The 26,179-nt window shown below is 44.6% G+C and overlaps 1 protein-coding gene and 1 long non-coding RNA gene across 4 annotated transcripts in view; one reads left to right on the top strand and one right to left on the bottom strand.

Annotated features, from left to right (window-relative positions):
• LOC130293418 (visinin-like) overlaps positions 1–26,179 on the bottom strand; it is a 306,760-nt gene that overhangs the window by 103,246 nt on the left and 177,335 nt on the right. The window lies entirely within an intron of this gene.
• LOC130293419 (uncharacterized) overlaps positions 7,486–26,179 on the top strand; it is a 43,682-nt gene continuing 24,988 nt past the window's right edge. The window contains exon 1 of the long non-coding RNA XR_008848201.1: positions 7,486–7,785. This is a non-coding gene — a long non-coding RNA (uncharacterized LOC130293419). The remainder of the gene's footprint in view (positions 7,786–26,179) is intronic.

The raw sequence follows: 26,179 nt of genomic DNA, 5'->3' as shown, positions 1-26,179 counted from the left end.
CTTCATGATGTCACACCCCGCCCCCTGATGTCATGAGGGGGCTATGACATTACAAGCTCCCGGCACTGGCCACTGGCGTCGCTTGGGGGGGGCCAGAGGGGGCCATGGCCCCCCCTAGATCAGGCCGTGCCACCCTTGTTCCCCCTCAATATAAAATAAACTAAGTTATATTCTAATAACTCAGACGGCACCGCTCTGGTGGCATTTGCAGTTGCGCCGACGCCGCAAGGGAGCACTGCTTCCTTTTCCCCTCTCTCTCACCTCGCGACTGATTATTTTGATGGGGCTGAGCGGCACCAGGGTCACATGTGCCCGTGCTTTCTGGCAGTCAAACTGGGTGGACAGAAAGAGAAAAAGAGGAGCGGGAGCGCACAATGCAGACAGCGAAGAGACAGAGTGTAAGCAGTGAGAAGAAGTTAGAACCTGAAGAGCAAGACACAGCAAGAGCAGTAAGTAAAGTAAGGATAACTGGGCAAGGAAAGGGGAGTAGAGAGAGAAGAGCAAAGAGAAGTTAGGACAGTTAGGAGCAGTTAGGAAGAGCAAGTAAGGGGGTCTGGGGGGGCTGAACAAATAAGGTGGGAGGTGGAGAAAATAAGGGGGCCAGAGCTAATAAGGGGGGCTGAGCAAGTACGGTAAGGGAAAGCTGAGCAAGTAAGGGGGCTGAGCTAATAAAGGGGGACTAAGCAAATAATGTGAGGGGGACTAAGCTAACAAGTGGGAATGAGCAAGTAAGTTAAAGGGGAGCCGAGCAAGTAAAGGGAGATGAACAAATAAGGGAGGGAGGCTGAGCAAATAAGGGAGGGAGGCTGAGCAAGTAAGGTAAGGGAGAGCTGAGCAAGTAAGGGGGCTGAGCAAATAGGGGGTAAGCTGTAAGGAGGTGGATGAGCAAATATGGGGGCTAAGCTGTAAGAGGAGGCTTAGCTAATAGGGGGCTGAGGAAGTAAGGGGCTGGGCAAGGAAGGGGGAGCAGAGGAAGTGCAGAGGAAGTAAGGGGGACTGAGCAAGTAAGGGGGGTTGAGCAAACAGGGGAGGCTGAGCAATTAAGGGGGGCTGAGCTAATAGGGTGGCTTATCAAATAAGGGGGTGGTTAGCAAGTAAGGGGGGTTGAGCAAACAAGGGAGGCTGAGCAAGTAAGGAGCAGCAGGGGGCTGAGCAAGTAAGGAGGGGGCTGAGCAAGTAAGGGGGAGCAGAGCAAGTAGAGGGGAGCAGAGAGCAGAGCAAGTAAGGGGGACCTAAGAGCAGAGCAAGAAAGGGGGAGTAGAGCAAGCGGACAGTGCGGCTACACCTTACCTACCTGAGAGTGCAGTTTGCAGAGGGAGTCTGCAAAAATCAGATTTTTTTTTAATTAAACATGTTCTGCACAGTGTGTGTGTGTGTGTATATGTATATATTGTGACACTCATGCAGGTTTGGTTGTGGAAGGCAGGTATATTTCTCCCAGGTTCCTTTCCTATGTGAGGTAACTCCAGAGCCTCTCACCTGCCAGGTGATTGATTAAGGTGAATGAGAGGGTGGATATAAAAGAGAAGCCAGGAGGTCAGATCTCTCTCTCTGGCTGAGGACACAGAACGCCTGTCTGTGGAGAGACTCATGTGAGTAAGGTTGCTGAAAGTATTTTTGTTAGCTGGCAGAGAGAAGCTCTCCAGCTGGTAGTGAGGGTCATCACTTGTATATTTAGTGCCGGACAGGCAAGGTTTTTCTTTTGTTCCTGTATTGTTATTTTTATTTGGCTTGCAACCTTTCTAATAAACCTGACCAAGAGTCAGATTGCATGAACTTGCTGCTGTTTGCCTGATTTGGATAAAGACAGACACGTGTCCCTTTCCCTCAGCAAAGGGCGATCCCTGACACTTCCCACAATATATATATATATATATATATATATATATATATATATATATATACACACACACACATATTTTAAAATTGCCGCCCCCCCCCCCCACTTTTTTCACTGGCCCCCTCATGTGGCCCCTTAACCCCTTAAGGACCAAGGACGTACCGGTACGTCCTTGGTCCTGCTCTTCTGATATAACGCGGGGTTACACAGTAACCCCGCGTCATATCATGGCGGGCCCGGCGTCATAGTGAAGCCGGGACCCGCCTCTAATAGCGCGCAGCGCCGATCGCGGCGCCGCGCGCTATTAACCCTTTAGCCGCGCGCTCAAAGCTGAGCCGCGCGGCTAAAAGTGAAAGTGAAAGTTCCCGGCTAGCTCAGTCGGGCTGTTCGGGATAGCCGCGGCTAATCGCGGCATCCCGAACAGCTGACAGGACAGCGGGAGGGCCCCTTCCTGCCTCCTCGCTGTCCGATCGCCGAATGACTGCTCAGTGCCTGAGATCCAGGCATGAGCAGTCATCCGGCAGAATCGTTGATCACTGGTTTCTTATGAGAAACCAGTGATCAATGATGAAGATCAGTGTGTGCAGTGTTATAGGTCCCTATGGGACCTATAACACTGCAAAAAAAAAGTGAAAAAAAAAAGTGAATAAAGATCATTTAACTCCTCCCCTATTAAAAGTTTGAATCACCCCCCTTTTCCAATAAAAAAAAAAACACAGTGTAAATAAAAATAAAAATAAACATATGTGGTATCACCGCGTGCGGAAATGTCCGAATTATAAAAATATATCATTAATTAAACCGCTCGGTCAATGGCGTGCGCGCAAAAAAATTCCAAAGTCCAAAATAGTGCATTTTTGGTCACTTTTTATATCATTTAAAAATGAATAAAAAGTGATCAATAAGTCCTATCAATGCAAAAATGGTACCGTTAAAAACTTCAGATAATGGCGCAAAAAATGAGCGCTCAAACCGCCCCATACACGGAAAAATAAAAAAGTTATAGGGGTCAGAAGATGACAATTTTAAACGTATTAATTTTCCTGCATGTAGTTATGATTTTTTCCAGAAGTCCGACAAAATCAAACCTATATAAGTAGGGGATCATTTTAATCGTATGGACCTACAGAATACATATCAGGTGTCATTTTTACCGAAAAATGTACTACGTAGAAACGGAAGCCCCCAAAAGTTACAAAACAGCGTTTTTTTTTCAATTTTGTCGCACAATGATTTTTTTTTCCGCTTCACCATAGATTTTTGGGCAAAATGACTGACGTCATTACAAAGTAGAATTGGTGGCGCAAAAAATAAGCCATCATATGGATTTTTAGGTGTAAATTTGAAAGAGTTATGATTTTTTAAAGGCAAGGAGCAAAAAACGAAAATGCAAAAACGGAAAAACCTCCGGTCCTTAAGGGGTTAAATATGAATGCTGGAGACGCCGCTGGTGCTGGCTCCAGCGTTTGGAACAGTTTATTCCAAATGCTGAGCAGTGGAGTACCCCTTTAAATCCATACATAACTTAAAGGGGTACTTAGAAGTAAAAGGTTTTTAAATCCACTGGTGACAGATACAGATTTGTAAATTACTTCTAGTTAAAAAACAAACTCAAACCTTTCAGTACTTATCAGCTGCTCTGTGCCCTGGGGGAAGTTGTGTATACTATTCAGTTACACAGGGTACGCCCTGCTGCCACCTCGGTGTCAGGAACTGTCCAGAACGGTAGTAAATCCACATCACAAACCTCTCTAGACAGTTTCTGACAAAAGCGGAGGTGGCAGCAGAGAGTACCATGTGTGACTGGAAAGAACTACACAACTTCAGAGCATATGGTAGCTGATACTGGAAGGCTTGATTTTTTTTTTTTTTTAATAGAAGCAATTTACAAATCTTTAGAAACTTTCAGGTACACGCAGGATCCCAAGTATTGGCTTATTGCAGAAGGGTATAAACATTCATTAGGTGGTGTAAATAAGGAACCAGCAAGGAAGAAGAACCAGTGCACCTTGGGGTTAGGGAATGCCCAGAGTGCACCAAGAGCCTAATTTACATATTAGGCTTTTTAGCAATATATCTGGAACGGTGGCACATAGAAAAAATTAGGTAAGCACCATTTAAATCAGCGTCACCAGCACTTATGAGTGTATGGGTGATGCTGCTGTCAGTTTTCTCTTTAAATCATTTTTATAGGTACCATATAAGCCGACCCGAATATAAGCCGAGGCCCCTAATTTTACCCCAAAAACCCAGGAAAAGTTATTGACTCGATTATAAGCCTAGGGTCGGAAATACATCATCCCCCCCATGTCATCATCCCCCCATGTCATCATCCAGACCGCCGTCATCATCACCCTCCTCCCCCTTCATCATCACCGCCTGTCAATCCCTTCATCAGTGGTCTTCAACCTGCGGACCTCCAGATGTTGCAAAACTACAACTCCCAGCATGCCATCGGCTGTCCGGGCATGCTGGGAGTTGTAGTTTTGAAACCTCTGGAGGTCCGCAGGTTGAAGACCACTGCGGCCTTCGTCATCATCCAGCCCCCCCCCCCCCCTTTTGTTTTGTACTCACCTCCCCTCCACGGGAAGTTAGGGTGAGCTGGTCCGGGCCATCTATGCTGCAGGGACTGTCCGGTGGGGATGGTTAGTTGTTGCGGGCTGTCCATTTTCACCGGGGGGGGCCTCTTCTCCACACTTCCGGCCCGGACTAGTGACGTTGCCTTGACGACAAGGAAACGTCACTTCTCCGGGTCGGGCCTGAAGCGTGGAGAAGAGGCCCCTCCCCCGGTGAAAATGGACAGCCCGCAACGACTAACCATCCCCACCGGACAGTCCCTGCAGCATAGATGGCCCGGCCCAGCTCACCCTAACTTCCCGCAGAGGGGAGGTGAGTGCAAAACAAAAGGGGGGGGGCTGGATGATGATGAAGGCCGCAGTGGTCTTCAACCTGCGGACCTCCAGAGGTTTCAAAACTACAACACCCAGCATGCCCAGACAGCCGATGGCTGTCCGGGCATGCTGGGAGTTGTAGTTTTGCAACATCTGGAGGTCCGCAGGTTGAAGACCACTGATGAAGGGATTGACAGGCGGAGAGTTCACTCGAGTATAAGCCGAGGGGTGAGTTTTCAGCACGAGAAATCGTGCTGAAAAACTCGGCTTATACTCGAGTATATATACGGTATACACTCACTGGCATTTTATTAGGAACATATATTTAACTGCTTGTTACCAATAGCAACTTGCATTTAGGCATGTAAACATGGTCAAGACAACTTGCTGTAGTTCAAACAGAGCATCAGAATGGGATAGAAAGGAGATATAAGTGACTTTGAAGGTGACATGCGCATTGCAGTTACACGGGCTGGTCAGAGTATTTCAGAAACTGCTGATCTACTAGGATTTCTAACATCTCTAGAATTTAGAGAGGATGGTCCAAAAAAGAGAAAATATCTGTGAACCTTGTTGATGCCAGAAAATGGGCAGATCGGTTTGAGATTAAATAAAGGTAACAGTAACTTAAATAACCACTTTTTGCAATCAAAGTTTGCAGAATACCATCTTTAAACACACAACACATCGAACCTTAATGCAGATGGGCTACAGCAGCAGAAGACCACACTGGATGCCACTCCTGGCAAGAACAGAAAACCGAGGCTACAATTCCCACAGGCTCACTAAAATTGGACAATGAAAGACTGGAAAAACATTGCCTGGTCTGATGAGTCTCCACTCCAGCTGGGACATTTAAATGGCACGGTCACAATTTGGCATAACCAGCATAACATCATGGTTCCATTCTGCCCTGTATCCACGGTTCCACCTTGTGGGGGTGGTGTAATGGTGTGGGGAATATTTTCTTGGCACACTTTGGGTACCTTAGTACCAATTGAGTATCATAAATTCAACAGCCTACCTGGGTATCGTTGCTGACCATGTTCATCCCTTTATGACCACAGTGTATGCCTTCTTCTGCTGGCTTCTCCCAGAAAGATAATGCACCATGTCACAAAGCTCACATCTTCTCAGACTGATTTCTGGCAATGAGGTCACTGTACTCCAATGGTCCACAGTCTCCAGATTTCTGTTCAATACAGCCCCTTTGGAATGTGGTGGAATGGGAGATTTGCATCATGGATGTGCAGCCATCAAATCTGCATAACTGTGTGATGCCATCATGTCCAGGCGGACAACGATATCTGAAGAATATTTCCAGCACCTCATAGAAAGGGTTCCATGAAGAATGGAGACACGCGATCCTGTGGATAGGGGATGTGTCTATGGCTGCAGTACTTCTTTAAACGTGGCACTACAGACACCATAAGCCTCTGTTATCCTGGTTGTAAAGAATATGTGAAGAGCCTGCTAAATATGTGATATTAGTCTTTCTTCTCCCTTAGTATGTGTTTTATATACAGTATGCTGCAGGTGCTGACCTAAAAAGTACAGATTTGTTACTAAATTAAATACAATTTTTGTGCTGTATTCCTCAGTGGCCAATCTCCATATGAATAGATCCCTTCACAAAATACAGTGAAACTGTTTGCATTAAAAAGTAGTTGTCTATATGTATGGTCTTCTCAAAGAAAATGGCCACAATATATGAACTTAAAGGGGTACTCCGGTGGTCAACGTGTTTTTCCGTTTTTGACTTACCCTATTTGTTTAGTTTCATTTGTATTCTTGTTGTTTAGCCTACTCTATTTCCGTTCTTTGTTGTCTTTTTATCCCCCACTTTGTTTTCCTATCTTTGCTTCTATTTCCTGCTTCTTGCTGTGCTGAAAACTACTAAAAATCCCAGCATGCCACATGCCTTGCTGGTTTGGTGCGGCTCCTTTTTTTTTTTTTTTGTTTGTTTGTTCCACCCTTCACCCACCCTACTATTTTCCCGGGTCAGCCCCCTTATACACAGCACACTAATATAATCAGCCTTGGTTGGGATACACTGGCATGCACACACAAAAGGGACTACAACTCCCAGCATGTGTCATTCAGGAGTCTTCAGACTGTGGTATAACACCAGCATGCTGCCTCTGTAGTCTCCTGGGGGTTGTAGTTCACCATACCTCTGTAGGGCATATACCAGTGTTTCCCAACCAGGGTGCCTCCAGATGTTGCAAAACTACAACTCCCAGCATACCCTCACAGACTTTGGGCATGCTAGGAGTTGTAATTTTGCAACAGCTGGAGGCTCACTGGTTGGGAAACACTGGTGTAACATGATGTGTATGCTGAATAGGCTAGAACAGTGTTTCCCAACCAGTGTACCTCCAGCTGTTGCAAATCTACAACTCCCAGCATGCCCAAAGTCTGTCAGGGCATGCAGGGAGTTGTAGTTTTGCAACAGCTGGAGGCACACTGGTTTGTAAACACTAGCATACACACACACACAACAGGGACTACAACTCCCAGCATGTGTCATTCAGGAGTCTCCCCCTCCCCTTCACATATAGGGGGAGATTTATCAAAAACTGTGCATAGGGAAAACTTAGCAACCAATCAGCTTGCTGCTTTCATTTTTATGAAGGCCTGTGAAAAATGAAAGAAGCGATCTGATTGGTTGCTATGGGCAACTGGGCAAGTTTTCCTCTGCACAGATTTTGATAAATCTCCCCCATAGAGATCATTCCCAGTATGAGATTTATTTCCCTGCAGTCCATACATCCCCAGCCCGTGCACCTTCTCATCCTCCCCTTTAGATAACACTTATCTCCTCTGTGAGGTCCTTCTCCTGTGCAGACCTGCATCCTTAGAATACAGAGCAGGGGGGAGGGGAAGTGAGGAGCTGTGTACTCAGCTGGATGAGATGAGGGGGCGTGCCTTATTCCTCTCATGCAGACAGAGAGAAAAAAAGTGCTATGACATCTTGTCCACAACAGACTCAGAACTGTGGACAACGGTAAAAGAAAACCCTCTGAACTACAGAACTTCCTGCCCAACAAACAGGTAAGAAAAACACACACATGCTGCCAAAACATATAATACATGTATATTGCAAAAAAAACAAAACTTACAAAGAAGATGCCATATAGTCAAAAAAATTAACCACTGGAGTACCCCTTTAAAATCCATCACACTAAATCTGCTCTGAATACTGAGGTGGTCTTTTCAAAGATGTGGTCTTTTAGAGAAGTTTCACAGAGTCTACTAGTGACATTACATCACTAGTCAGGTTGAAAGGAGCTTGTCTGCTATAATGAGTGGAGCAATTGCTGGGTAGGGGAGGGGGGACTGGGGGTCATTCTCCACAACTCTGCAAGGAAATGTAGCTCAGATGTGTTGCAAAGGGTGAGGTGGCCGATGTGTGGGAGGAAGAAAAGTGACCTCTCACTTACACACAAACCAGGAATCCTGGGACTTGTGGTGGGAGGGAGGGAACTACAACAGGTAATAGCCATTTCACAAAAATGGCTTCAATAGGTTTTGCAATTGCTTTCATTAGAAAATTAATTGCCCCCCCCCCCCCGCCTGCTTGGACATATATTATGCTGTGTCCATGCATCATCACCTACATCATGGACACACTTCCTTGATTGACGGCTGTGAGTGCAGGGCTCACAGCTGGAGGAAAAATCCTCCCACTGTCAGCTTGTGTCCCGCTAATGTCAGTGAGGACAAGCTGGGAGTTGTAGTTTTGCTAATGCTAGGGGAGATGTGATCAGACAGCATACTGAGGGAGAGGGCGGAGACCTGCACAGTGAGGCCACCCCCTGCCTTTGAGAGGAATTCAGACTAGTGAGCTAAATTTAAAGTGTAATAAATAAATACATTTGCTAGACACATAAAAATTACATGGTCAGGATTAGGTAATGAGTGATATATTAAAAAAAATATATTTTTTGTTGGATCTGACGGGTACACTTTAAGCGGTGATAACATGGATCAATGTAATGCAATAGCATTACATTGATCTATGTAATCCATCTAATGATGTCTTACCATAGGCCTCTAGAGGGGGGGGGGGGGGGAATGTGTTATAAAAATATAAAAATGTTTAAAAAAAATATAAAAAATATATTTAACCCCTTAAGGACGCAGGACGTAAATGTACGTCCTGGTGAGGTGGTACTTAACGCACCAGGACGTACATTTACGTCCTAAGCATAACCGCGGGCATCGGAGCGATGCCCGTGTCATGCGCGGCTGATCCCGGCTGCTGATCGCAGCCAGGGACCCGCCGGCAATGGCCGACGCCCGCGATCTCGCGGGCGTCCGCCATTAACCCCTCAGGTGCCGGGATCAATACAGATCCCGGCATCTGCGGCAGTTCGCGATTTAAATGAACGATCGGATCGCCCGCAGCGCTGCTGCGGGGATCCGATCATTCATAACGCCGCACGGAGGTCCCCTCTCCTTCCTCCGTGCGGCTCCCGGCGTCTCCTGCTCTGGTCTGTGATCGAGCAGACCAGAGCAGGAGATGACCGATAATACTGATCTGTTCTATGTCCTATACATAGAACAGATCAGTATTAGCAATCATGGTATTGCTATGAATAGTCCCCTATGGGGACTATTCAAGTGTAAAAAAATTTAAAAAAAAATGTAAAAGTAAAAGTAAAAAAAAAAGTGAAAAATCCCCTCCCCCAATAAAAAAGTAAAACGTCCGTTTTTTCCTATTTTACCCCCAAAAAGCGTAAAAAACATTTTTTATAGACATATTTGGTATCGCCGCGTGCGTAAATGTCCGAACTATTAAAATTAAATGTTAATGATCCCGTACGGTGAACGGCGTGAACGAAAAAAAATAAAAAATAGTCCAAAATTCCTACTTTTTTAATACATTTTATTAAACAAAAATTATAAAAAATATATTAAAAGTTTTTTATATGCAAATGTGGTATCAAAAAAAAGTAAAGATCATGGCGCAAAAAATGAGCTCCCATACCGCCACTTATACGGAAAAATAAAAAAAGTTAGAGGTCATCAAAATAATGGGATTATAAACATACTAATTTGGTTAAAAAGTTTGTGATTTTTTTTAAGCGCAACAATAATATAAAAGTATATAATAATGGGTATCATTTTAATCGTATTGACCCTCAGAATAAAGAACACATGTCATTTTAACCATAAATTGTACGGCGTGAAAACAAAACCTTCCAAAATTAGCAAAATTGCGTTTTTCGTTTTAATTTCCCCACAAAAATAGTGTTTTTTGGTTGCGCCATACATTTTATGATATAATGAGTGATGTCATTACAAAGGACAACTGGTCGCGCAAAAAACAAGCCCTCATACTAGTCTGTGGATGAAAATATAAAAGAGTTATGATTTTTAGAAGGCGAGGAGGAAAAAATGAAAACGTAAAAATTAAATTGTCTGAGTCCTTAAGGCCAAAATGGGCTGAGTCCTTAAGGGGTTAAATCACCCCACTTTTCCCCATTTTTCAAATAAAACAATGTAAAAACAGTTTTAAAGATAACTAATAAACATATTTGGTAGCACTGCTTGTTTGATTGTCCAAACTATTAAATTATGATGTTACTGATCCTATACGGTGAACAGCGTAAAAGGGGAAAAGTGCCGAACAACAAAATTGATGAAATGTAATAAAAAGTGATCAAAAAGTCCCATATAATGCAAACATTTTACCATCAAAAACTACAGCTCATGGCACAATAAAATAAACCCAAACACAGCTCCATAGGTGGAAAAATAAAAAAGTTATAGGGGTTCAGAACATGGCATGAACAAACTTTTTTTTTTTTTTTATCTTTTTCAAGTATTCTATTTTGTTTACCATAAATGTAAAGAAAATATCCAAGTTTGGTATAATTGAAATCGTACCGACTCGCAGAATAAAGATAGCCTGACATATATTTTTTCTGGCTCTGTAATACATTATATGATAAAATAAAGTGAAAAGTACAATGTCAATTAAAAGTACAACTTTTGTTGTATGTGAGGATAAAAAAAACATGAGCGAAAAAAAATTAATTGCTGCGTCATGAAGGGGTTAAAAACTATTTATTTGTAACCTGGAAAACTTCTACTTCTTCTACTGATGGCTAGGAAAATGACTGACAGCATCTTTGCATGTCTGCATTTTATCTAATTGTCTAACATATTTGACTTGTATATTCTTGCTGTGTGTTTATCATGTTAGTGCTCTTTGCCAGTCTGTTCTGAGATACGCAAAGAAGCTTTTCTAGGATTAATAGTAGAGGGCAGTTCCATTAGTGTAGGCTCCAAATGAAGTAAGAGATGCTAAGCAATGACAAAGGTATTCCAAGGGCTTACAACCATAGAAATCAGGTCAGCTTTTAGCCACTGATAGGATAGGCAGACTGGCAGTCACTTTATAAATGACCATTTTGGTGAGTTGTTTTTTTGGAAATTAGATTTAACTGTAAAAATAATTAGCGTTTATTTGTTTTACCTCTGCACCATCAGATATATGTAGGATGTGAGAAGTAGATGTGTTACCACATCCAAATGTATGTGATTGTAGGCTCATAAACATCATAGACTGCCAAGACCCTGCAGCTCCCTGCAGGTAGCTGGTGATCACATGATCCCTAGGACCGGTAACAGGAAGTCCCATGACTCTTGCTGAGCTGCATACACAGCGCTCTTTGAACTGTTCAGAGTTATTTGTGAACCAACTGTGGTATCCCGGTACCGCATCTTATACAGTACCTATGTATGTGTGGGTCCCCATAGCCAGAGTCCCTAGGACGTAGGGATCCCTGTTGTGTAGCCTACCCCTTGTCGCCTCTATTCCAACTAATAGTTCAGTAATTTATGCAAGGTTGATGTAAATTTAGTAATATATATGTAAATAAATAGTTAATTACCTGTTCCATAGCGTTGCACGTGACTAGGTAAACTCTATGGTATTCTGCTTAAGGACCTTTGGAGGCCCTGTGCCATATGCAATCCCATTACTCTGTGTAATGGTGAATGACAGATGTTCGGGCCAATCGGATTCACCCCGCCCCCTGCCCATATAAGGGAGCGATGGCCATGTTTTCTCTCTTGTTCCTGGGCTGTCAAACGAGAAGGATCTGCGCAGCAACTATCGCAGTGAGTTAGGCCCGAGCCTTGCGGCAATGGCTGAGTAATTCGGAATAGAGAGTGTATCAATCCCCAGACACTCTGCAGCATCAGCGGACCTAGTATAACCCCTAAATCCGGACAGATCTGCAAATATCTACCCTAAATTCAGAGACTTTCTAAATAGCTCAAGGTCCGCAACAACTGTCAGTCACTGAGCAATATAAGGACTGTTTGCATGGGACTGTTACTGTGCCTTGGATGTATCGCAAGCACTTAAGTAAAGTTGTTCAAGTTCAAGTTCAATCTCCTTGTGGACCTTCAGTCATTTCATGCACCTATCGTTACAGGGAAGGGCGGCGATAGGCCGGAGCATTACCTCAGCATACCAGCCCTCAGCCTGGCGTCACAAACTATAGGGTTAACATTAACCCCTCATATACCGATACCATACCACCACTACCATACACCCCCCCCCCCAAGGGCTTCCACAAAGCCTTTTTGGCCTTGCATGAACAGGACTTGGGTGTGTGCCTACTATTGCCACTAGTGAGAGTGTACTCCCCCCCAGAAAGCAAACTTTATTTATGTACTGTGACTTATACTCCGGAGTAAGGGGTTGCGCACATGGTGCTGTGTGGAGGAAGTGTGCGTGTAAAGTAAGGGTGGAGGCAAACAGTACAGCGGTGCTACTAGTTAGCGCGGGACATCCCGGCGCACGTGATCCAGAGACCCCGCCCAACGAAGCTCTCGGTGCCGCGGCGGCCATTTTGTCAGAGCCTAGTGCCAGAAACCAACAGAGAGAGACAGCTCAGCACGGGAAAAGGCGCAGAGTGCGACAACGGGCTGGAAGCTGTGAGGAACCGGAACAGTACGGGACTCTGAGACATCAGATTGCCGAATTGAAGTCCCGCATAGAGTTGCTTCAGCTGCCGATCAACGCACTCAAATTTCAATTAAAGGCTTTTGAGTTTCAGGTCACCGCTCTCAAATTTGAAATCTACGCTCTCAAGTTCCAGATTAAAGAACAACTGCGTATTTCTTTGGGACCTCGGAATCCAAGATCTATTTAAAGGGCCAGCATACCAAATACAGAGATGTCAGAACCTGCAGCCCCACAGTCCCCACCTGAACAGCAAGGGGGCAATGCTCCAGTGGCCCCACCAATGGGGTCTCCACCCCAAGTCAGAAGTGTCTTGCCGCCTTCACCAACACTTTCTACCTCACAAAGATGTGCTCTACCTGTGATTCCAGCAAGACCTCCATCACAGGCGGAGCCGGACCCAGTAAGTCCACCTTCAGTCTCTCCCTATGTGTTGGGCGCCCCTGTTGCTGCACCTGTCTTCCTGGGGAATCCTGTGCTTCCCACCTACAATGGTGACCCTTTTACATTTAGACTTTAAAGAAAAATTCTACAGCCTCTTTGGGTTTTATGCACTACCCCCTCATCAACAGATACAGCTGCTTCTGGGACAGCTCCAGTGCCCGCCTTGGAAGAACTTCGCACCTGGCAAGCGGCTGATAAAGCCACAGTGGGACAGATTTTTGAAGGACTTTCTCAAGTGTTTGAATCTCATTCTCCCTCGGAGGTACGCCTCTGACTCTATGAACGGCAAGCCAGATGAGACTGGCCAGGTGAGACTCTCTGAGCATATGCAGAAGCTAGGTGACACTCTCCGAGCATATGCAGTAGCTTTACAGAGCGCATTAGAGGCGGTACAGAAGTTGGACGGCATCACGCCCGATCAGGGCAATCGAGTACTGATGGACCGTTTTATAGAAGGGGCACTGAACAAATGGGACAAGGCCCAACGTAGGATGCTGGCCGTGCAAAATCCCGACATGGCTTTCCCAGCTTTTAAGAGACTCGCGGTTAAAGTTAGAGTCAGGACCTCAGATAGAAGAGACTAGTGTCACCGCTACCGAATCTTTGGGGCCTTCGCCCCAGCCGCCTGTCCCTTCTCAATCTGCCCCACCAACACCTTCTTCTAGCCCTTGGACAGCTGACTTACAAGACATCAAACAGGACATTGAACAGTTAGCCAAGGCCTTTAAAGAAATGGCTGTACGGCCAAATCCTTCTAGATCTGCAACACCGCCACCTAAGAAGGCTGACCCTCGCCCTGTTGGTCCACCTAGTACCCCTCCTGTGGGACCACCTGGGAGTCAGAGACCCATCTGTAGTTATTGTTACAAGAATGGACACTGGAAGAGCCAATGCTGGGCTTTAAACGGGCGTCCCCTGGGGTCAAGGACCGCACCCCAGGAGTAGCGGCTGAAGGTCCAGAATCAACCAGTGACAAGAAGGGACTGTCTATGTATGTAGCTTCTTGTCCTTATGTCCAGGTGATGGTTGAAGGTATCCGGTTACAAGCTCTGATAGATACAGGATATAAGTATTGGGGCCCAGAAAGGTTGTGTGACCCTCAGGAAGCGGAGTTTAGAGTAATTGCAGGGAACGGGAAACCAGTACCCAGGCATGGCTACTGGGAGCCCACAGTGCAGGTGGGAAACGTGTTAGGAAGGCCGGGCATGATTGTCACCAATGTTAGGGATGAAGGGGCAGCTGATTTCATTTTAGGTATGAATATTATGAGGCACTGTTTTGATGATATTGTCTGTGCACTGCATGTATCTCTCCCTCACCTGTCACCCCCAGGCCGGCGAGCTGCCCAACACCATCTCAAAATCCTCCAGGCAGAACAGAAGTTCGTGAATCATCAAGGAGAAATCTGTCGAGTAAGGATTCAAGATATACGAGCCGTTAGTCTACAGCCACAGACAGAGACAGATATTTGGTGTCTGAATCATCAAGGAGAAATCTGTCGAGTAAGGATTCAAGATATAGGAGCCGTTAGTCTACAGCCACAGACAGAGACAGATATTTGGTGTCGTGCCCAACCCGGGGTGAAAAATCAAGATTATCAAGCGCTCTTGGAACCCCTTCTACTGGAAGATTGTCCCTTGGTGCAAGCCGCTAGAAGCCTGGTAACAGTACGTAATGGGAAGGTTCCAGTGAGACTTATTAACCTCTCTCAAGTTGCAGTCCAACTACCCAAGTATACTCCGGTGGCTACCCTGCACAATTTGGATGTCAGAGATTTGGTCTTGAAGTCACAAGTGGCTCAAGGAGGACCTGACCAGAATCCTGCAGAACCTTGGTGGAGCCAACTGCAAATAGGAGGCGAAGATACCCTCAAGGAACAGGTGGAAGGAGTCAACCAGGTAGCTAAGAGATATCAGGAAGCTTTCAGCAAGTTTCCCACAGACTTTGGCAGGACCACCATGATCAAACATAGGATTTTCACTGGGGACAATCCACCCATCAAAGAGAGACATCTCCCTGTGGCTCCTGGGATGTATCAGACCATAAAGAAAAGGCTTGTGGAGATGAAAGAGGCCGATGTCATCCAGGAAAGTCAGAGTCCTTGGGCTGCACCTTTGGTCCCGGTGAAGAAAAAAGATGGGACTATCCGCTTTTGCGTGGATTACGGGAAGCTGAACAGCATAACTCATAAAGATGCCTATCCTCTCCCTCGCATCGAAGAATCCTTAACTGCATTGGGGTCGGCCGCCTATTTTTCCACACTGGATCTGACGAGCGGCTACTGGCAGATGCCAATGGCAGAAGAGGATAGAGAGAAGACCGCATTTGCCACCCCTATGGGTCTCTTCGAGTTCAAAAGTATGCCCTTTGGATTGTGCAATGCACCAGCTACTTTCCAACGCCTAATGGAGCGATGCTTGGGGCATCTTAACTTCCAGAGTATTCTATTGTATTTAGATGACGTCATAGTCTATTCTCGGACATATCAGGAACACCTGGATCACCTGAAAGAAGTTTTCCAAGTCCTTATCCAACATGGACTCAAAGTTAAACCTTCCAAATGTCACTTACTAAAGCCACAAGTACACTATCTGGGACATGTAGTCAGTGCTCAAGGAGTCCAGCCTGATCCAGACAAAGTGAGTGCTGGGGGCGGTCTTATCTCAAGTGCAAGATGGCAAAGAGAGGGTGATTGCCTATGCCAGCCGGCATCTCCAGGGTGCTGAGAAGAATGATGCCAATTATAGCTCCTTCAAGCTGGAGCTCCTAACCCTGGTCTGGGCCATTACTGAGAAGTTTAAAGACTATCTGGCTGCTACTCCCTTCACGGTCTACACCAATAACAACCCCATGGCCCATTTGAACACTGCTAAGTTGGGAGCTCTTGAACAGCATTGGGCCTCTCGGTTGGCCAACTATGATTTCAACATTAAGTACCGCAGCGGAAAAACCAATGTTAATGAGGATGTACTTTCTCGCATGGCCCCGGGAGAAGCACCTCCTGCTGAAGATGTGTGGGAAGATGTAGAAATGCCTCCCTTCTACCTGAGGTTTGTGAGCCAGAGTGCTCTAACTGCCCAGGCGGGTGACGGACCTGAATCTCCCAAAGTCCCTGAAGATCTGTCCACCTGGAAGACACTTCAGGATGAAAGCCGGGTTATCGGGGACCTCCTAGACTATTGCCTCCACAAGAAAGTGCCCACTCGGGTGCGCAAGGCCCACGGGGATTTCGAATTGAAGCGGTTGTGGCGGCAGAGGAATCGCCTGTTCCTGCACAAGGGGCTGGTCTACCTAAATTCCCTGGACCCAGTTTCCGGAGACTGCATACACCAGATCCCAGAAGAGTAGTTCCCAGAAGAGATGCAGCCATGGTCCTGAATGCCTATCATGATCAATCTGGACACTTTGGGGTCCATAAGACAGAGATCACCGTCAGAAGGAGATTTTACTGGATTGGGATGCGGGGAGACATCGAGAAATGGTGTGCCGAGTGCTCCGTGTGCAACGTGATAAAGAACCCCCGAAGGGATGCAAGAGCCCCTTTACATCCCATCTGTACAGAAAGGCCGAATCAAATTGTTGCCTTGGATCATGTGATGCTGGCCCCCCACTCGATCTGGCTATTGTCATGCTCTAACCATGGTGGATCATTATTCCAAGTGGGTGGTCGTGGTCCCAGTCAAGGATCTTACCGCCAAGACTGCTGCTCAGCTCTTCTATCGACATTGGATCCAACCTCTGGGGTGTCCCGAATCGGTCCTCACGGATCGGGGAACCGCCTTTGAAGCCCAGAGTTCTGCCGGTTGCATGATTGGACGACGACCCAACATCCCCAAGGGAATGGGCTCTGTGAGAGGATCAATAAAGTGTTCATCCAAATGCTTAGAGCTGCCTCTGTTTCAAAGCACGAAGAGTGGCCTCAGCTGTTGCCGGGACTCCTAGAAATTTACAACAACACTGTCCACTGCTCTACGGAGTATACGCCCTTTTTCCTGATGATGGGCCGACACGGTCAATTGCCAAAGGATCGAACCTTCGGGCTACAGGCACCTTTCAACAATTCTCCTCAGGTTTCCCAAGGTTAGGTGTCAGAGCATCAACGAAGAATTGAGGAAGCCAAGGACATTGTTGAGAAGAAAATGGGTGAAATTCATGAACGAAATGAGAAAGATTATAATTGACATGCTACGGCTCAGCCCTTACAGCTTGGAGATAAAGTGTGGCTTAGAAAATTTCCTAGAACCCATAAATTGGACTCCTTGTGGGAAACGGAGCCATACACCATTATTGCAGTCCCTTATCCTTAAACTAACGTGTATGAGATACAAAAAGACGTGTTCGAGCCACAAATGGTCCACCGGAATAGGATAAAAGTGTGCCTGAAAGAAGATATGCTTGGCCCATCTCCTCCTACTCCTTCTGCTCCTCCTGCTACTTCTACTCCACCTCCAACAAGGCCAATGAGAGAATATGTGCCGGGAGAAGGAATTCATCCCACTATGGACGTTCCTTTGTTCCCATCTCAGCAACCTAGCATGTATTGGGGTATACTGTTCCCAGCTCCATCCAGCCAGCCGCCACTGGTTGCACCACCCAGTCAGTTGCCAGTAGCTGTTGCTCCCTGTCAACCAGCATTGGTTGCTACACCCAACATCAGTCCTGCTCCAGTTACTGCTCCAGATATTGATGCCACTACTCCACCTGTCTTCAGAGAACCCCCCAGTCCAACCGAAGATGTTGCTTCCATTTCCGGCCCTCCAGCTGGTCCCTCGGGGAATGAAGTTCTTGAAGAATCCCTAAGTCAAGGAACTCCTAATGACATGGAGGTGGTGTTGCGGCGGTCTCAAAGGACTACACAGGGCAAACTACCCATAAGGTACCAGGACTCACATTTAGTACCTGCACACATAGTACCTTTGATAACCCACTTCAATGCTCTGCCTATCACTTATCAGTACTCTAGATTATTAACTTAAATGTACTACCTCAAGTTTCTCTAGTACATACACCAAAGTAAATATCTCACTTAAGAAAACACTTAGGAATTGTAGCCTATTGAAATTCAATTCCTGCCAGTGTTAGGTACACTTCTTCTTCACCTTCTTTGCGTGTGTGAGATGCTCTGCCTGGCCAGTAGGTGCTCTTGCGAATATAGAATTAAACACGTAATTCTAAGAATAACCTAGTTAGGTTGTTTTGAAAGTGCTCTAGGGGTAAGTAGCATGTAGCCGATAGACCCTAGCAGCCAATCTTACTGTGACCTAGCTTCCGGCTAGCCAGTATAGACTTTTGTGTACTAACAGGAAACTTATTGTTGGCGAATAAAATGTGTGAGATAATAAAAATGTCTAGTCAGCTTGAAACTAAAAGTATAGAGAGCTGTACTAATGTTCAGTTAGCCTCATAAAATTGTGTAGAGAGCTAATAAAATGTCTTAGGAGCTAGCAACTACATGTCTGATAGCTGCCTAATTGTCTAGTAAGCTTTAAAATCTATAAGTTTAATAAAATGTCTAAGAAGCTAGAAACTAAAGGATAGATAGTTTTGTTAATGTCTAGATAGCATTTATGTCTAGATAGATTTCTATTGTCTAGTCCAGATACTAGTAAGAGTATCAGAGAATGTAAATGTGTTCAATGTTTACTTAGGATGTATAGCGAATTTATAGATCATCCTGTTCTAGCCCTAGTCCCTCTGTCTTAGGGGACAGGCGTCGACTTATCCTCTCCTTTACTTTTGTATATAAGTCCCCATAGCCAAAGTCCCTAGGACGTCGGGGTTCTTCTTAACTAGCCCGCCCCTAGTCACCTCTCATCTAGGTATTAGTTATCTAATAATTCTTTAGGATTTGTGTATATATATATATATATATATATATATATATATATATATCTATAGATATATATATACATATATATATGATTGTACAAGTTTATATAAATGGTTAATTACCTATGCATAGCGTAACAGGACCTTAGGGTCACGTGATCAGGTAAACTCTATGGTTTTATCCTTAAGGACCTTTGGAGGTCCCTGTGACGTTTATCTCCCATCACTCCTTGTAACGGTGAGTGACAGTTAATTGGACCAGTAAAAACGGCCCTGCCCATATAAGGGAGCGGCGGCCATTGCTCACTTTCTTTTCTCGTGGGCTGTTGATGGAGAAGGATCTGCGCTGCTGTCATCAGTGAGTTTAGGCCTGAGCCTTGCGGCGACGGCTGAAATCTGCTAAATTGTGAATGTGTCAATCCCTAAACATTCTGCAAGATCACCGGACCTTATCTATCTTCTAAATCCGGATGGATCTTCGCAATTTTCCCTAATTCAGAGACTTTTATGAGAAGTCAAGGTCCGCAACAACTGTCAGTCATTGTACTAGATAGAGACTGTATTCCTGAGACTGTTACAGTTTATTGCATGTACCGCAAGCATTTAAGTAAAGTTATCCAAGTTCAAGTACCTTGTGGACCTTCAGTCATTTTATGCATTCACCTATCGTTACTGAGAAGGGCGGCGATAGGCCAGAGAATTACCTCAGCATACTAGCCCTCAGCCTGGTGTCACGAACTATAGGGTTAACATTAACCCCTCATCTACCGAAATACCACCCCAACTACCATACACCCCCCAAGGGCTACCACATACATATGCGGTATGCACTGATGAGGGCAGAAAAATGCGCTACAATAAGCCTAAAAACTCTGTAATTTTTGTAAAACAACAGCCAGTGAGTACTATTGTTTGGACTTTCACAGCATGTAGGCCCTTGACAGATTAACAGGTAGAAAATGGTACACTAATTAGATGTACGCATGTGGTATGCACTGATGATGGCAGAAAAATGCACTACAAAGAGCCTAAAAACTGTAATTTTTGTAAAACACCAGCCGGTGAGTACTATTGTTTGGACTTTTACAGTATGTAGGCCCTTGACAGAATAACAGGTACAAAATGGTACACTTATTAGATGTACGTATGTGGTATGCACGTATGAGGGCAAAAAAATGTCCAACAATACGCAAAAAAAACTCTGTATTTTTGTAAAGCAACAGCCGGTGAATACTGTTGCTTGGACTTTCACAATATGTAGGCCCTTGACAAATTAACAGGTACAAAATGGTACGCTAATTAGCTATACGTATGCAGTATGCACTGATGAGGTCAGAAAAATGTGCAACAATACGCCAAAAATTCTTTTTGTAAAACACCAGCCGGTGAGTACTGTTGCTTAGACTTTCTCAGTACGTAGGTCCTTGACAGATTAACAAGTACAAAATGGTACACTTATTAGATGTACATATGTGGTATGCACGTATGAGGACCAAAAAATATGCAACAATATGCCAAAAAACTCTGTCTTTTTGTAAAACACCAGCCGGTGAGTACTGTTGCTTGGACTTTCACAGTATGTAGGCCCTTGACAGATTAACAGGTACAAAATGGTACACTAATTAGATGCACATATGCAGTATGCACTGATGAGGGCAGAAAAATGCACTACAATGAGCCTAAAAACTGTAATTTTTGTAAAACACCAGCCGGTGAGTACTATTGTTTGGAATTTCACAGTATGTAGGCCCTTGACAGATTAACAGGTACAAAATGGTACACTTATTAGATGTACTTATGTGGTATGCACGTATGAGGGCAAAAACATGCAACAATGCGCAAAAAAACTCTGTCTTTTTGTAAAACACCAGCCGGTGAGTATTGTTGCTTGGACTTTCACATTATGTAGGCCCTTGACAGATCAACAGGTACAAAATGGTACACTTATTAGATGTATGTATGTGGTATGCACGTATGAGGGAAAAAAAATGCACAACAGTACGCAGAAAAACTCTATATTTTTGTAAAACAACAGCCGGTGATTACTTTTGCCAGGACTTTCCCTGTATCTAGACTTGTTACAGATACAAAATAGTAGACTGCTTTGATGTAGGTATGTTGTCTGCATGTATGAGGGCAGACATATGAACTACAGTCCGCTGAAAAAACATATTTTTGCACAGCAGCAGGACACAACAGTGCAGCACCACAAAAAAAAAAAAAAAAACAGGGAGTAAACCCTAAATTGCACTCTGTCACAGAGTGTTAAGAATGGTGTGCACTGGATTTTATACCGTCTACACACAATTATAAGCAGCAGATGATTTCTGGTGGGGAAAAAAGCACAGAATTGCGCTAAAAAATGAGGTGATAAGGTGGTTCGGGCAGCTTTTTGATATGTATGAGGCAACAAAAAGTTATCTGCCCCTCTCTGATGAAATGTTCAATAACGTGAATAGGAGGTTTATGGCGTAAAATCCTTCTCAGTGAGCAGAACAAGCAAAGCACTGCACTCCTGTCTGTCCACAATGCTGATGTGACTAGCAGTTGCCAGTAGTACGCTGTGGTATAAGCAATTCACACACAGACACGCAGTCCTTCCTCTCTCTCTGATTGCATGGATGAAATGAACAGCCGCAAGATGGCTGATGTTTATATAGGGCGGTGACATCACAGGGGTCAATGAATGCTGATAGGCTGCATCTCACATGTGATTCAGGGTCATCCTGCCTACCTCCCTTCCCGCCGTACTTTCCCGCCCTCCCATAATCCCCTTTCCCATGTACTCACATGTGGATCCCCCATTTTAGGTCTCCTTTAGCCGGGAACGCTGTAAAATGGAATTTAATGAAGCGATTTGCACGATAGAATCGCGGCGATATTCGCATTCGTTGTGAATCGAATATTTCATGAAATTCATAATGAATTTGGGTTTGTCAGCTTCGATTCGCTCATCTTTAGCTACCATAACAAAAAATGTCATTCAAAGGCTCAGGCCCAGCAGCATCAGTAAACCATATATTGGCTGAATGACACAGTTGGAGTTGGCTGAAACATGAGGAGACCATATAGTGTCTGAATGGCACAGCCTGGAGTTGGCAGCAGCATGACGAGACCATTGAAATCTATGATTTTTTAATTTATAGTTAAGATTTTGAAATTGATATAATGGATTCTGTAATTGAAATTTCACTACTCTACCTGACATACTTATTGCATATATATATGAGGGGAGTACAATATGCTTCACTTCGCTTAAAACAGTATTTGTCTAGAACAGCAGCAGGTGTGTACTACTGGCTGTCCTTTCACAGTATATCGACCCTTGACACATTAACAGGTACAAAATAGTACACTACTTAGATGTACTCTAGATATATGGTATGCACTAATGAGGGCAGAAAGATGTACAGTATGTTTAAAAATACTTACTTTTACCTGTGTCCCAGATTACAAAATTCCTTTATAATCAGAAATTGTCAGAATACCACCTGACATTCAAAATAATAAAATGATAGATACGTTCTCTGAGGAAAAGGATACTTCATTAGATGACAATATGAGTATTGTGTGTTCCAGTGACATTAGCTCATCAGAGGAACAGGAAAACATGCAACAACTTAATTCTGCAACTGAAGACGACAACAAAGAATGAACAACAGTCCTTGGCAATATTCCTTTTATTACTGGTCTGGTATCAACATGGCAATAATGCTGGGAGAGTAACTCAAGGATAGCCACATGTTTCCTACAATACACAGTCAATATATGGAGACCATATAGTGGTTGAATGATACAGCCTGGAGGTGGCTGAAGCATGAGGAGACCATATAGTGTCTGAATGGCACAACCTGGAGTTGGCTGCAGATGAGGAGACAATAGGGCCTCACAATCTATATATATATATAACTCAACGTGTGTGTGTGTGTGTGTGTATGTATGTTCCACAAAAACTTCCAAACGGCTAAAGATATTAACATGAAACTTGGCACACATGTTACTTATATGTCAACAACAAACATAGGATAGGTAATTTAACCCTTACTCACCCCCATTTGCCAGGGGCGGGGTTTATGTTTAAGTCCTATACAAGTCTATGGGAAATATATGTTACTGCATTACTACCAAACGGCTGGAAATATTTCGGTAATACTTGGTCACATGTTACTTATATGTCCACTTAAATATACAATAGTTAATTTAACCCTTAACTACCCCCAATTGTGAGGGTCGGGGTTTTTGTTTAAAGTCCCATGCAAAACAATGGGAAATGTATGTTCCCACATAACTTCCATACGGCTGGACATATTTCAATACCTGGTACACATATTACAGGTCAGGATAGGAGATCGGGATGGGAGTTCGAGATTGGAGGTCGAGATAGGAGAACGGGATATGAGGACGGGATAGGAGGTCGGGATAGTAGGTCGGGATAGGAGGTTGGGATAGGAGGACGGGATAGGAGGTCGGGATAGGAGGTCAGGATATGAGGACAGGATAGGAGGTCGGGATAGGAGGTCGGGATAGGAGGTCGAGATAGGAGGTCAAGATAGGAGGTCAAGATAGGAGGACGGGATATGAGGACAGGATATGAGGACGGGATAGGAGGTCAGGATAGGAGGACGGGATCGGAGGTCAGGATAGGAGGTTGAGATAGGAGGACGGGATAGGAGGTCGGGATAGGAGGTCACGATAGGAGATCGGGATATGGCAACAATATATGAGGCCGGGATATGAAGTCAAAAGCTTCCTCCTTTGTTTATTTTCCTCCCCAACAAGGATTAGGAAGGAAAAACCGGGTAACGCCGGGTACTCAGCTAGTCTATATATATAAAACTCAACATGTGTGTGTATGTGTGTGTGTATGTTCCAGCACCACGTCCAAACGGCTAAAGATATTAACATGAAACTTGGCACACATGTTACTTATATGTGAACAACAAACATAGGATGGGTAATTTAACCCTTACTCACCCCCATTTGCCGGGGTCGGGCTTTTTGTTTAAAGTCCCATACAAGTCTATGGGAAATATATGTTACTGCATAACTTCCAAACAGCTGGAGATGTTTCGATAATACTTGGTCACATGTTACTTATATGTCCACTTAAAATATAGGATAGTTAATTTAACCCTTAACTACCCCCATTTGTGAGGGTCAGGGTTTTTGTTTAAAGTCCCATGCAAATCAATGGGAAATGTATGTTCCCACATAACTTCCATACGGCTGGCTGGAGATATTTCAATAATACCTGGTACACATATTACGGGTCGGGATATGATGACGGGATATGAGGTCAGGATAGGAAGTCGGGATAGGAGGACAAGATATGAGGACAAGATATAAGGACGCAATAGGAGGTCGGGATAGGAGGCTGTGATAGGAGGTCGGGATAGGAGGACGGGAAAGGAGGACGGGAAAGGAGGATGGGATAGGAGGTCGGGAAAGGAGGTCGAGATAGGAGGTCGAGATAGAAGGTCAAGCTATGAGGACGGGAAAGGAGGACAGGATGGGAGGTCGGGATAGGAGTTTGAGATATGAGGATGGGAAAGGAGGATGGGATAGGAGATCAAGATATGAGGACAGGATAGGAGGTCGGGATCGGAGGTCGAGATAGGAGGTCTAGATATGAGGACGGGAAAGGAGGATGGGATAGGAGGACAGGATAGGAGGTCGGGATAGGAGGTTGGGATAGGAGGTCGGGATAGGAGGTCGAGATAGGAGGACGTGATAGGAGGATGGGATAGGAGGACGGGATAGGAGGACAGGATAGGAGGACGGGATAGGAGGACGGGTTAGGAGGTCGGGATAGGAGGACGAGATAGGAGATTGGGATAGGAGGTCAAGATATGAGGACGGGAAAGGAGGTCGGGATATGAGGACGGGATAGGGGGTTGGGATATGACAACAATAAATGAGGACTGGATATGAAGTCAAAAGCTTCCTCTCTTGATTTTCCTCCACAACAAGGATTAGGAGGGACAAACCAGGCAACACCGGGTACTCAGCTAGTCTCTAATAATAAAAGATGAATTTTGAAATTTCAATTGAAGATGTATGGTACCTAGTGCTACCATAAACATATATACTGCTCTACTGCTGATGCCTGCTCCTGACATTAAAAGGTGAATGTTGAAATCTCTATTGAAGATGCATGTTAGCTAGTGCTAACATCCAAAAATTTAAGGCCCAAGCCCAGCAGCATCACTAAACCATGTAGTTGCTGAATGACACAGACAGGAGCAGTCAGCAGCAGGAGTACACAAGAGGGTTTAGTAACCCCTAAGATTGAAAGATAAACGTTGAAATCTTAATGAAGCATGTATGTCAGCTAGTGCTAACATCCAAAAATGTAAGGCCCAAGCCCAGCAGCATCAGTAAGCCAAGTAGTTCCTGAAACACACAGTCAGGAGCAGGCATCAGCAGTACACAAGAGGGTATCAGCATGAGTTTACAAGAGGGCTTCACAACCCCTAAAATTTAAATGTTAATGTTGAAATCTGTAAAGAAGATGTATGTTAGCTAGTGCTAACATAAAAAAAAATTAGGCACAGGCCAAGCAGCATCACTAAACCATATAGTTGCTGAAACACACAGCCTGGATCAGACAGAAGCAGAAGTACACAAGGGGCTTAATAACCCCTAACATGAAAAGGGGAATATTGAAATCTGCATAGATGTATGTAAGCTATTGCTAACATCAAAAAAACTTTAGGCACAGGCTCAGCAGCATCAGTGAGCCAAGTAGTTCCTGAAACACACAGCCTGGATCAGGCGGCAGGCTGCGTACATAAAAGGGCTTCACAACCCCTAATATTAGAAGAGCAATGTTGAAATCTCTATTGAGCATGTATATTTGCTAGTGCTACCATAATGAAATTGTAGTTAATATCCAAGACAGTCCCAGCAGCATCAGAAAACAATATATTGGCTGAATGACACAGCATGGAGGTGGGAAAAGCATATTCTGAAAATACTGCAATTGTACCCACATTGGTAACTGGAGTACCCATCAAGCATCGTAATTACAGAATATTCTGAATCAATCAAGTATCTATAATTTAACATAATATAGTGTCTGAATGGTACAGCCTGGAGGTGGCCAAAGTATGAGGAGACCATATAAATGGCTGAATGGCACAGCCTGGAGCTGGCAGAAGCATAAGGAGACAAAATAGTGGCTGAACA

The sequence above is a fragment of the Hyla sarda genome, chromosome 10 (genome assembly GCF_029499605.1).
Source record: "Hyla sarda isolate aHylSar1 chromosome 10, aHylSar1.hap1, whole genome shotgun sequence".
In the NCBI taxonomy this organism is placed as follows: Eukaryota; Metazoa; Chordata; class Amphibia; order Anura; family Hylidae; genus Hyla; species Hyla sarda.
Note: the sequence above shows the minus strand (reverse complement) of the source record. Positions and strands in the feature narration are given on the sequence as shown.